Source organism: Poeciliopsis prolifica, unplaced genomic scaffold (assembly GCF_027474105.1).
Source record: "Poeciliopsis prolifica strain line A6 unplaced genomic scaffold, Auburn_PproV2 SCAFFOLD129, whole genome shotgun sequence".
NCBI classification, from domain to species: Eukaryota; Metazoa; Chordata; class Actinopteri; order Cyprinodontiformes; family Poeciliidae; genus Poeciliopsis; species Poeciliopsis prolifica.
The window spans coordinates 680,154-694,421 of NW_026562504.1; the positions used below are offsets into that span (position 1 = coordinate 680,154).

The following is a 14,268-nucleotide window of genomic DNA, read 5'->3' on the forward strand; positions in this document are numbered from 1 at the left end:
AATGCGCTGCGGTGGTTCTAACCACTGAGAGTGAAAGCGCTGCAGCGTCTGCGCCTTTAAATGACTCGTCACATGAAGCAGCGACGCGGCGCGGCTCTTACTGTAAGGCGGGACTTTAAAAAGTTACTTTTACTGAGAGCGCAGAGCGAAACTCACAGTAATAATACAAGTGTTTTACAGTGTAGCGCTGAAACAAACTTTTCATCTGTTTTCATTTGTAATCGGCCGTTTCACTTCTCACTTTTTTGTTTTTAAGTGAAATGAATCCCACTCCTGCTTTTAATTTGAAAAGTGAAAGTAAACACACAAGGATCCTTTTTGAATGTTTAACTAACTTGTTATATATTTAACGATTAAATTAATCAGATAAAATTTGACACATACAATACATTAAAAAATTCAAATAAACTTTATTAATTACTTAATACTCAAATTGCAATAATATTCCTTTAGTACATCTGATACAAGTGATGCTAAAAATGCCACTTAAAGAGTTTTAGCTAAAACATATTTGCAAACGATGTTTTTTAAATTTTAGATGAAAATGTATATTTTTTGTGCAGTTTGGGATTAATTATTGACCTGAATATGTTGCCTCTGAATACTCCAATTAGTTGTTGATCAATTACTAAATCAGTTGACGATTATTTCAACAATCGATTAATTAACCTAATTTTTATATGTATTGCCTATTGATAGTTTTATTTGGTCAGTGTTTCCCATCAGACAAAAGTAAGAGAAAACCAACCAACATGGACATTCCCAAAAGTATAATACATTTTCTATTAAAAATTAGTTTTTTAAAATTTAAGTTAAGTTTCAATAAATATAAAACTCATACGAAGTATATATATTACATTTTTTCAAGCTTTTATTTTTGATTTTTTCAATGAAGCCTACAGTTAAATTCGTCATATATTAATAATATTGATTGTCTGGATAAACAACAAGCTGCAGAAACCCGCAATAAGACGGTTAGTCATAGAATCACTGGAAATGAAGCCAGCTGTTCACAAAGTGCTGTGTCTGAACATATTGCTTAGAAAGTTAAGTGGAAGGAAAAACTGCATGGGAAAAGGAGCACCAACAACAGTGACAATAGCAGCCTTGACACTTGCTAAAAGTGACAAAAACGAAACATTTTGTGTTTGTGCAGAATCATAAACAGATTGTTTATAGAGAAGAGTGAGGTTTGTGTAGTTTTTAGTTGAACCAAATTGTCACCTGTGGTCCTTTCTTTGATTTTCATAACAAGTTACAGAAATGAGTGAATCTGAAAATACCCCCAAATGCACCTGCAGTCTTATAAAGTTGTTCACACTTTTGCTAACACATTCAGGTCTCTACAGCAAACACAGACGTGTTTCACTTCTGCTTTTTCACTTTGTATTTTCTAATCTGTTGTCCGACCAACAGTCATAGCCAAACATCGGCACAAAGTGATGCTACATGATCGAGTGAGAAGATGTCAGCGCTTTGAATCAATCGTGGCTGCAGAAAGGACCAGCTGGGTCAAATGGTGTCAAAAGCAACCTGTCAGGAGATCAGCATGAACTCTGCAGTGAGGCGAGGAAAATTTCACAGAACCTGGAAGAAGCAACTGAGGAGGTTGTCACTGAAACATGCAGGATGCTGGCCCACCAGAACCCACTTTGGGCACCACTGCTACAAACAGTGAGGCAGGTTCTGTAACTCGTCCTACATCAGATCTGGAAGGTTATTGGCGGGAAATAAGGGAGAAACAAACGACAAAGCCCAAAGGGAAAAACGATGAGGGAGAAAGTCTGGATGGATGTGAGAGTGAACGCCGTTGGACGCACTTTGCAGGTTCAAAGTTTCTTCAGGAAAATGCTTAGAAATAAACAGTGGCATGAAACGGTGTTTAAATGTCCAGACAGCAGTCACTGCAGGTTACGCTTTACAGCTACTGTTGGAATATAAACGCATTCAGAAGAAATGGGGATGTTCACTACCGGTCACCTTCATGCTGAATAACGAGATGGACGGGAGGTGGGCTGCAGGCCAGGACCCATTTCTTGTGTTATTCCAGACTCCTTTTGGTTTTGGAAATGTAATAAATTGCTTTCCACCCTCTGCACGTTCTGGCTGACGGCTGTCGGGGTTGTACGTTCCCCACTGAAAACTCGAGTCGTAATTATCCATTGTTTTCCTCAAAATCTCTCTGACCGCAGCGTGTTTGCGATGATGAACACTGTCAGTCCTGTCAGAGGTCAGCTCCTCTGGATAAGTGACGGTCGCTGAGAAATCCCCTGAGACGATTGGGGCAGGATCAGCATGGGGCGGACGTGGCGTCATGTCAATTATCAACACCACCAGATAACAAGTTCAGAAAAAGTTTTAATTGAAAAGAAACAGCAAAGTAGCTCAGTTATGCTAGCTTGACTTTGAAAAAATCAACCTAAACAACAACTCTGACAGATATTAGACATAGTGATAAATCACAGCTACAGTGTAAAATAATCAGATTAAATCTTTTAATCGAGTGACAGAAACATTTTATGCACAGCAATAGTTTGTTTACATTATAGAAGACGTTCCTCTGACTTCGCGCCTTCTGGGGCTGAAGATAAATCAGTAATAAATAGACACTGAAACGAATTATTTACGTAAGTCAATATAGTTTTGCAAAGTATAATGAAACAATAATTGTGCCTAATTTCAGAAGCATGACCACAGATTTCTGATAGATGAATTTAAGGTGATAATAGGGGCCGTCGATGGGAAAAGTGGGGCGAGTTTAGTAAAAATGTCACAAAGGGAGTTAGATGATGCATGGCTGAAAACAGACAGTGGGTGGAAATGGAAATAGCACAGGAAGCAAGCCGCACACTGAGAATAAGACGAGATCCTAACGAACAATAAAGGAAGTTAAAACGAAGACAAACTGGTGACTTTCAGAGGAATTTAGAAACAAATCTGTCACTGGCCACACGATGCATATTATAGCTTTGATTCAGTATTTACATCATCATCATCATCATCATGATGTGGCCCAACCACACCAGAACTGTTTTACTAAACATGTGTGGACGTTATGAGCAGCAGGAATAAAAAATATTCTGTTATAAAATAAAAGTAAGAGTCCAGAATTGCAGCCCAACTAAAGGTAGCTAACATTGTGTTATGCTAGCAGCTGCTAATCATGAGGTGAAATGCTAACATTTGCTAAAACAATAGCACTAGCATGTTAGCTATCAATTTCAAATGGTGTCTACTACACAAAGTTAGAAAATTAATGGCAACATTTTTGTTTTTATCTACAAACTAATCAATCAGATTTCTGTATAAAATACAATAACAAGCAATTTCCTAAGTGTTTCAGGTTGATCGTCTTCTGTCTACACTTTATGACTCACTCGCTGAATTTTGCTCAGGTCGAAATCACAGCATGTTGTTCATGTCACTATTAAAATAATTACATTTGAAACCAATTCAAGCGGTCTTAAATTGTGAATGAGGGCCACCCAAAATCACATCGAGGGCTGCAAATGGCCCGGGCCGCAAGTTAGACATCCCTGCTATAGCTTGTTCATGGAAGAATAGTAGTGAACCTTTAATTATTCCAAATCAAGTCATCCTCTCCTGGTTTCAATCCTGGCTGAGCCCAAGTAGAAAGGTAAAGGTGTGTTGGAAGAAATGACCTCACAGGTGAGGCGATCAGCTGACAGGTATGAGGTAAGATGAGCGTAAAACGCTGAGCGGTGGGAGCGGCCAGGTGTTGGTGGATGTGTGAGGTAGAAGCAGGTGTCTCAGTCTGTCATTAAGAACTGAGTCACGGATCCACCATCGCTTACAAAACACACACACACACACAGAAACAGAGTCTAGACCAGACACGGAGCGAGTGTTTGGAGGAAAACGGGGATTTCCAGCCGGAGAAGGCGGAAGATTACCGCAGTTTAAACTGGAGCAACGCAGGACAAAGCTGCCATTCTTCTGACAATCAGCTCCCTGTTAGTGAGCTGCAGATGTTATTGTTGCTTCTTCACATACGATAAAAGTGTGAAATGGAGGTAAAATGATTCACAGATTTCAATAAGTAGAACTGAAATGTGTGCACTGCAAAAACAAAATCTAACCAGATGTTTTTAGTTCAGATTCTAGAGCAAATATCTTAGTAGAAATAAGACAAAACTAACTTTCAAGAAACGTTTCAGCAGGAAATATGATTTTGTTTGAAGTCAATAATCCCTTAATATTTATATAACATGGGAAAATGTCTTTGGAAACCTATGTATATTTTGAATTAAGCCTATTTGCAAAAAGCAATTAATCAATTAATTGTACAATAATTTAAAATGAACTTAATTTCCATTCTGATGATTAATTCATATTTTTGAAGAGTTATTTTGTGTAGAAAGACTTCATAATGCATGTTATCTATCTGTGGCAATTTATCATCCAGCAGAATTTGTTTTCCATCCACTTCACATTTTTGATTGTAACATAAAAAATGTTTCATGTTATCTTTGCAACTCTGACTGCCCTGGATGGTAAAAATTCATTCAGTGAAAGAAATTATGGAATCTATTTAATATCATCAAACTTTACCAATATTCTGCTAATGTTGGAAAATGTTGCAAAAGTTGTGTTTCCATTAAATAAAGAAAGCAGTTAAAATAAGTTTGTTCATGCAGTAAATCATTAAAACAACCACTTCCTGTTGTCTTTTTCGTAGTTTCTAGCAGTGGTATTATCCAGTTGTGAACATGTGACTCATGATATGAAAAAGTGGTTTCCATTGCAGTTCTGCAAAATAAAACAGTTTATTTTTTAATAAAACTCCCAAAAACATCACATTTTAGGGAGTTTCCTTTAATTGTGTGTTTCCATTAAGATAATTTATTTTCAAAATGTTAAATTTCTCACATTGGTATCACACATTTCCCTAAACGTTCAGCATTTTTGTTGATCCTCCAAAAGTTTTAATTTTCATAAAATGCCAACAAGTGCGTGCTCAGGCCGTCCGTAAGCGCCTGTCATCAGCAGTGTGGTTCCTGCACTTCATTAACAACCACAGCACAGAAACAAATAAACACCAATCATAAAAGTTATTTTTAGTTTCATTTCACTGGAAATGAACCAACAGTCGATCCGGTGCCAACATGGCTTTCTTTTTCCTACTCACTCGCAGGAAGTAACTTTTAGATGTACGTATTGGATTTATTCTATTCTGTGTGACAGAAGTAGAATAAATAGTGGATGTGGAGGTTAATCCTCACAGGATGCACTGCAAAAACACAAAGCCTTAGGACACACTTGTGGTTTTTTACCAGCAATAATAAATAGAATCAGCAAACATTAAATCACATAAAGGCAATTTATAACAGCAGGATTCCATCACATCACTGTAAAAACACTAAATCTTACCAGGTATTTTTGTCTAGTTTGTAGAGCAAATATCTGAGTTCACTTGAAATAACACAAAACTAAATTACAGGCAACTTTTCAGCCACAAATATGGGCAATTATTACTATTTGCTCCTGAAACTAAACCAAAATGATTTTGTGTTTTGCAGTGTGCATTGACTTCAGGAAAACTGTCAAATTGAACCTAAAGATCTGAAAGAAATTGATCTAAATACATTAAAACCATTAAAAACAGCATCAGTTCAGGCTGAAGCTCCAGCAGCGACGAAATGTCTTCCAGAGTGCAGCGCTTGCTAAGGAGATCCGTGTGTGAGCTGCTGTGATGGTTTCTACGATTGTCACCCTAATTGTTTCCATCTTAGCCTGTGTGTGTGTGTGGTTGGCAGTCCCTTCAGAGGAGCAGGCCACTTCAGAGCCGCTGTGGGATTGTCAGGCTTAGAGATGGTGCTGCCACTTCACACAATGTGTGTGTGTGTGTGTGTGTGTGTGTGTGTGTGTGTGTGGTGTGTGTGTGTGTGTGTGTGTGTGTGTGTGTGTGTGTGTGTGTGTGAGAGAGAGGTGTATGGAGACAATCAATGTGTTATCTTACACTGTGTGTGTGTGTCCACATCTGGTAAAATGACAGCGTTGGAATATGTGCGATCTTTCCAGCAGATGTGATGAATAATTTGTTAACAACACAAACAGAACGGATGTCCAGACTTTATGGCATGGGGGCCAAATGTCAAGTTAAAAGAAACTCACAGCAAATTTAGTTTTTTTCTTTTTAAAATTCAAACATAACTGCAAAAACTTTTTCTTATTTTTACCAGTTCAAATATAAACTAAATGAAATAAGGAAAGTAGTCGGGTTTCTGTAAATCGTTTTAGATTTAAAACATAAAATCTAAAACAATTTTCAGATTCGTTTTAGACTTTATGTTTTAAAATCTAAATCATAAAATATTAATTATTGTTAATTAATATAATTAATATTTTAATTTGAAATATTGATCAAAAGCTAACATTTCCTACATGTTTCAGGTTGATCATTTTTATCTACATTCCCCACATTACTTCCACCCAGCTATGCTGATTATTGCTTTGTTTTACAAGATATACCCAACGTATTGTCCATATTGTTTTCGTGTTTATAAATCTGTTTATTATTTATCTTTCAAACGAGCCGTTTACGTCGGTTGTTGGTAAATTACTGCGCTCCATTTTTCTCCGAGCGACGCTTCGCTAGTCAGAATGAGTTCGGAGAAAACTCCAGAGGCAGCTGGTTGAATGCATTTTTTGAAAGCATTATCTTCTGTTGAGTGTGTGTGGGTGCGTGTGTGTGTGTGTGTGTGTGTGTTCTCACCTGTCTTCTGGCTCATGTCTGTGGGCAGGTGAGGAGGACTGGGGCTGAAGTGGTCGTTGCTGTAGGGCAGCAGGGACGTCAGCGGGTGCATCCCGTGGGATTGCTGAACCACAGACACTTTGTTGGACTGTTGACGGAAACACAGCCACATAAAACACATTAAGTTGGATTTAGTAAAATCATCAAAATGGTGATAATTATTCAAAAATCTACATAAATTGTTTCATTTCTGAATATTTAGCTAAAGTCCTGTTGCAGCGTGATGTCACACACAAGCGCTGCTTGCTAACAATGACTAGCATCAGTTTTAGCTATCAAGTTGTCAACTTCATGTGCTACATCTTAAATATAAAAAAAGATGGATACAGTACTTTGCTACTAGTTGTCAACACTTTGACAACTAGATAACAAGGTCAGAAAAAAATGTAAACAAAAAATAGCAATGAAGAGGGAAGTAGGTCAGTTATGCTAGCTTGACTATGAAAACCTTCACATTTAGATGTTCTGCAGGATTTTGTGTGTTTTGGTTCAGTTGATAAAACTTTAAAGAGTTGACCTAAACACCAACTCTAACAGGTCATCAATACAGTAGGAGTTTAAATTAGCTAATCTACCACCGCTGTGTTAGCTTAGCTAATAGCAGCATTAGCTAATAGCAGCATTAGCTAATAGCAGCATTAGCTAGTCTATCAGCTGTGTTAGCCTAGCTGATAGCAGTGTTAGCTAATCTACCTCAGTGATCACTAATTAATAATCAGGACATAAACATGGAGCCTGAAAACATGAAACTGTTTCAGACTGAATATTCTGGTTTTAGTTTTTTGTGTTGCATTTCCAAATGTCTGCATTTTCTTTGGTTGTTATGGCAACGAGTCCACAGAACGAGAAAAAAGTGGTCTTGACTTATTTTTCAACAGTTTTCTGCAATATCTACCCTCTGCTGTGCCACGTTGCACTGAATTAATAACAGCTTCATCTCCAGGTTTGATTTAGTTAACAGTTTTATGGATGGAAAGAAAAAGATTCGTCTTTTTACCCTTCAGCTTCGTCCACATGTGTGAAATTTCCGGATTTCAATAATAATATGAAATGGGTTTATTCTTCTTACAATCATAAAAACAAGGAGTCAACAGTCACTTTTCGCTCAAGCAACAATTAACTGTTTTGAAGCTGAGGTAAATCAAAGGACAAAACTGATGTAAAGGGAAACGTAATTTCATCAGTGTAATGCGACGCATGTGCAACATTTCCTTGAAATGAATGCAAGAAGCATCAGACATGAAAAGGCTTAAATCTCAATTTCACAACCACAAAAACAACACAGAACAACCAAAACCTGAAACTTCAAACAACAGGCAGAAATCACACACTTCTACCCTGATACATGGGACAAAAGGAAAAGCCTGGATATTTTAAACATGCCTTGGAAAAAACCCAAATGGGCTGCACTTTGCTCTCGCTTGTTTCCAGGGGAGCATGGAAGGAGGAGAAACGGAGCAGGAGGAGGACCGTCCGATCGATAAGCCTTTGATGATCAAGTGAGGCTGCGTGCGAGCCAGTTTGCTTTCATGTTTCTGTTTACAAATGGCTCTCAATAAGTTATGTGAGTTCTGGTTGCTGCTAATGCTCTCGGCATGGTGGCCGACATCCGATATCGCAGCGGTTTGCAGGGTTGGAGGCGTCCAGGCCGCTCTGGCGCAGAATCATACCAACTTAGCGGTGCGAGTGTGTCTGCATGCTTGGCTCATTGTTAGAAACATGCATGTTTCACGTGAATAACGAGGTGACACTCAGAAAAGACGAGGATTTTTTGATCCACATGAACATTTCTCTGAAAACGTCTTCTATAATCGGAGATGGACGGATGTGGGTCCATTTGCATTAAGCAGCACTACAGAGCGGCAGATCTTGGTGCAACCTGCTGGGCCTCCTGCTGAGTTACAAAGTGAATACCTTATCACTTAAAGGCAGAGCTTCCACACACTGCACCCACATTAACACACACACACACACTATCCATCAGCATCTTAAAGTCTTACTCTGACCAAACTCGCAAACAGAGACGGACCCTCTTGTGTATGCCACACGACGAGCGGCTGGAGAGATCAAACCGCCGAGCCGGTTTAATGTTGAGACACGTGAAAACAAAACGTGCCGGCTCTTGTGCCGGGTGTGTGAGACGGAGCAGCAGGTAGCACGGGGGCCTGATAAGATGGGCTGCATTCTTAATGATCTGAAGACATGAAAAAGAAATCTCAGAGTTTTGAGAAGATGTAGAGATCCTGGCAGAAAGAGCTGGTTCATCACAAAGTTTCTCTGCGCCGTAAAAGGAGAAGCTCAAAACGGGAGATTATGACTTCATTAATAAGACAGAAGGAGGGGTTAAAGTTGCAGTACTACTCTGTTCTGCAGTTACGGTTGTTACAATAAGCAATACATCAATTAATCACATGATAAATAAAGTAAAACTCAATCATTTCCATCTGCATGATTTATTGTTTTTTACTTTCTTCCAAAAACTGGATGATAAAAGTCTCTGCTTTTCTTTATATGTTTGTTTATTTTCCATGGATATTTAAAATGTCTTCCAGATACAGAGTTAAATGTTAACTATAACTTAAAGTTTATTAATATTTAAGATGTGTATTTTACTTAAAAATGGTCTCGAAACAAAGACATTATCGTTTATCACAATTACTTTATGGACCCAGCGACATCATGACAGGCGATAATAAAAAGTCGTTTCTCCAGACATTTTGTTAAGTTGGTGGGTTATCATAACAACCGGTAACTAGCTCCTCCCGTTTCCGGTTGTCGCCTCTGATGGTGCCGTAAGTTGTGTTTTCTTTACAAGTTTTATATTTTATCATATCTTTTACAAGAATGTATTCATATGTAGTTTTTCATGAGTAATTTGTTTCTGTTTTGAAATTTATTTTAGCATTTTTAATGTTTTGCACTTTAGTTTTGTTTAACTTTACAAATGCTAACTGCTGTTAGCTGCGGCTAGCCGCTCATTAGCAGCTCTTGATTTGTCTAAATAACTTAATTTCCTCTTGTTTAAACACCTGACATACTTTATTTGCATTTACTTACAGTATTCTATCCAGGAAAGAATAAATAATGTTTTTTTTTTTTTTTTTTTGCAGAATAACTGACATTTAGCAGGGAAAATCCCAAAAACTGCACAGTTTGCATCAGCAGACGGTAAATGTGACAGTAAATGTTTCATGACATTAAAATCAAGCAGAAGCAGTTGACAAAAACTTTACATGAACTCACATGATCTGAAGATTAGATAGCAGCATCAGTATTTCACAGACACGACCACAGAATATGAAAGTGCGTGAATTTCTTGACTTCTGAGCATGTGCTGCAGGAAGGATGCGTGTTGCACACACACATCTGCTGTGGCTCGGCTTCACGTGCTGAGGTCGCTCAAGACGTTTTGCTGTAACATTATAGCCACAAATCGTCCATTTATGTTTCCTCTCTTCCTCGGGGTAATTAGTCCGCCTTGAAGTGGCTTTCGCTGTGCCTTCCTTTTTTTTTTTAAACACACACACTCAGACCTGACTGAGCTCACTCATTTAACCCGTAATTATCAACCCCTCTGTGTTTAAGAAAAAAATTCCCCTTTTTCAACCCCCCACTACACACATAACTTACACATAATTACTTTTGGTACAATAGACTAGTGCTGACATGCACGTGGGACACACACACACACACACACACACACACACACACTGAATAACACTTGCACTCCCTATGAATCATAAACCTGCAGTTTCTTAGATGATAAGTGAAAATTTACACCTATCTTCAGGCGCACACTCATAAAGAGATGAGAACTGGTTCAGCAGCCCTTTAATTTACAGCAGATGAATTACCCACCCTGCAAGGCTGACATAAATCACCAGGGCAGAAATTCACGGAACAAATCAATAGAAAATCCAGTCAAATGTCTGAAACTTCACGTATTTAGCAAAGAACTCACCAGATTCCTCAGTAATGAGTAAATCTCAGAACATTTCTGCCATTAACCCTTGAAAAGGCAGTTTTCACTCATTCTGACAAGGAAAACATTTGCTTTGATGCTACATTTCATACAGTAAGTCACATTTAAAAATGGCATTGCATCTAAAACTTTATGTCAAAGAATTTAAAGTTGGCCTGATTGTTTCTAAGCTGGTGGGGGTTCCTCAGGGCATAATTCTCACAACCATTTTATTCAACATCTATACGATCGCCCTGCTCAGATTATGGGTTACTGGAACATCTTTTAGCAAATGCTGATGATGCGCGACTTTATGCAGGCTCAAAGTGACTGAGTAAGTCTGTCCATCATGTTACTCAGATGAATCAGCAGTTCTGTTCACACAGGTCTTGATGCTCGATTTGTTCATAATATCTGTGCAAGTCTGACCAGAAGGAATCGCTGCCATCTTGGTAGGCGAGTGCAAAGCACAGATAAACCACAAAAAGACAGTATCTGGACACTCTTGACCAATGTCAACAAAATGACCAAAACGTACCAAGATGGCTGTCAACTACAAAGTTCTTGGAAGTGTGACATCACAAGAACAACGCATTGAATCCGACCGCAGGGGGTTTTACTGATAGAAAACATATCAGTAAAACTGTTGAGGTCAGTAAAAATGGCCGCCGCCCTCTATGGATTGGTTTTATTAACATTTATCAAACCACATACTGTGTTGTGTTTCTATTGATTAGCTCAATTCAAGTTATCAGCACTGCTTGTCATTGTTTATGTCTGGACTGAATGTTGATTGAGACTCAATGAGGCTAAAAACCAAAGAATATGAAAACTTCAAAGACTCACATTTAGATTTTAACAGCCAATTAAAGTCTTTTGGTTAATCAATAACCTTAAGACATTTCCAGAATTCGTCGATGCATAATCTTGAGTCTGAAGACATTTCAGACTTGTTGGTCGTGTTTGAAATCAAACCAGAGAAACACTCCTTTCAATCAGGACAAAAACTTTTTTACAATGTTAAAACGGACCATGCATTTAATGTGATGCTTAATTTTTGTTATTTTCCCAAAATTTCTTGTCCTTGGCATCATTTTCCTCACATTTATTCTTGTATTTCTCTCTGAATCTTATGCATACGATTGGTGCAACACAAATGCGCTAACCTTGCAGCTGTTTACACCTTAAGGTCACAATGTTCTCTGTGGGAACAGGATCAGAGCGTCCAACGGGCCTGCTGCACACGCTGCCTGCACCAACAGCAGCGCAGCGCTCTCTGCGTTCCTTCGTTCTGCTTTCATTTCTGTTTGCTTTGCTGCGGGTCGCGCCATCTCCCCTCATTTCGTCTTCACGGCGCTCCGTAGAGCTGGTGGGACAATCTGGACGACGTTTCTGCCAACATCAAGCAACCAAACTGACAAAGAACGTCCCGATCAGACGCCAACGGCAGCAGCGCTGCATAATGAGGCTCCTATTTGTTGATGACATCAAAGATTTAATTACTTCAAAGAAGCACTTACTTTAAAAATTACAATTATATATCAACACCTTTTAAAGTGCGTCAGGAAATCATAAACGTGTTCCTCCATGTCTCTGTAGTCTCATTTAGCTTGAAAGGCCTTTGATTCATCAGGATATTGTTTCTGCCTTTTATCTTCTCTCTATTTGAACAGAAATCTGCGGCTGAATACAGGAGTTAATGGGATCTCAGACATCACTTGTTTGTAATCACAGCCCTCCACCTTGACCCGAGCGCGCACACACGTGTTTTTAAGACATGCAAGCAAAATAACGCCGGCAGTCGCTCGTTTCCGAACGAGCGCACACTTTAATTTAGCGGACCTTATGCTGATAAAACGCCTTTAATGTATTCTTTAGTTTCCAAATGGCACTCTTAGTAGATCAGTCTCTTTCAATATTTGAAGAGGAAATTAAAGCATCCTTTCTCCTGCCTCTGTGCTTTTGAGTCTTTAATCTTACATTTTACGCTATTGCAACATTAAAACACTCATTTACAGCTTCTTTCAATCATCCTTGTGGCAAAGCGGCAATAACAAACGATGCTAACAATGGCTGATTCACCGTCACTCTCAGTGGAAATCCGTCTCTAAACGAGATAAATAAAAGCGTTTTGAATGGGAATTCCAGTAATTTAAAAGTTTTCAAAATTATGTATTTTCCAGAAATATCATGACAAAATTTGAATTTGCACACCTTGAAATTGGGCCTCTGTCTCTTTAAGAAGCTTCTACTCTCTGCTTTCATCTCGTCTTCATAACAATGCTCCTCCACTATCCCGTTTACAACTGTCCTATGATGTTCCTATGATGAGGCACAATTCCATCAGGTGTTTGCCAATTGCTGCTGCCACTAGTCTAGAGGAGTGGACTAGGGAAGAACAAGTTTTTATAATCATTTCTTATGTTTTTTTTGTTTAATTTTTCAAGTATTTATTTAACTTTCTTTCTTTTCCATTTTTATTGTGCCTTTACGCCTCCTTGCTCTGGGAATGTGAGAAAGTAAACAGAATAAAATAAATAAAAATAATTAAGTCCAGGATCTTACAATATTTCCTTTCTAAGGAGGAATAAAAGTGGATCAAAAGGGTGTAGCTTGGTTCAGCTGCAGAAACTTAAATGATTTTATGCATTTTAAGCATTTTTTACACAGCATCTTAGAAAAAAATCCTAGTCATCTTAATTATAGTGATTTGATACGAAACACTTGAAAATATTAAATGCAACAATTTAAATAAATGAAAGTAATTTTAAGATACATTTATGTTATTGTTTTTTTTTAATATTACATATCTTTTCTAAATAATAATTCATATTAAAGCTGAAATAAATTCATGCTTTTATGTTTACAGATGGTTTTGTCTTTATGAGTGAAGAAAAACACGTTTGAGTCTCATGTGTGGTAAAATTCCCCCACACACACCTGCAATGAGAGAGTGAGCAGAAAAACACCGAACCAGACACACAAAGCAAAAGAAGGAAGAAAATTATTAAGCAGGATGTATAAATGAGGCAGAAGCTGCTTATTAGGGAAATGACAGCATGCGTTTCCATGACCTCCTGGAAAATCCTCTCCCAGTCGCCACTTAAGTTTGATGAACCTGTAAACAAACTTCCTCCATCAGGAACGTTGTTGCTTTTACAGTGAAAGCATGAAGACATGGCAGAATAATCCTGAAACATCTTTTTGACTAATGAACATTTATGACTGATGTTTGGCTCTGAGGAAGAAAACAGAAAAGAAAATCTCTTCAGCTTTCTTCAAGTAGAAATGTAAATATTTAACTAGCACCTTCCTACTTAAAACTTGACATAAAACTGTTTAAAACAGCATTTATGAATATGAGAAATCATCACTGTTATTATTTTAGACATTATTGTCCAATATTACTGCACTGATTTAAGAACTGTAACATGTGAAAAGCATGTTTGCTCATAACGCATGCGGTCATGAATGAACCATACCAGTTATAAATAAATAGAAAATACGAAGAAAGAAAATAAGAACCGAGATG

General features: G+C 38.0%; 1 pseudogene; it reads right to left on the reverse strand.

Annotated features, from left to right (window-relative positions):
* The window catches only part of LOC129355301 (transcription factor 7-like 2), a 31,782-nt pseudogene extending 19,705 nt beyond the window's left edge, over nucleotides 1-12,077 (reverse strand).
* Between the last annotated feature and the right edge of the window lie 2,191 nt (nucleotides 12,078-14,268).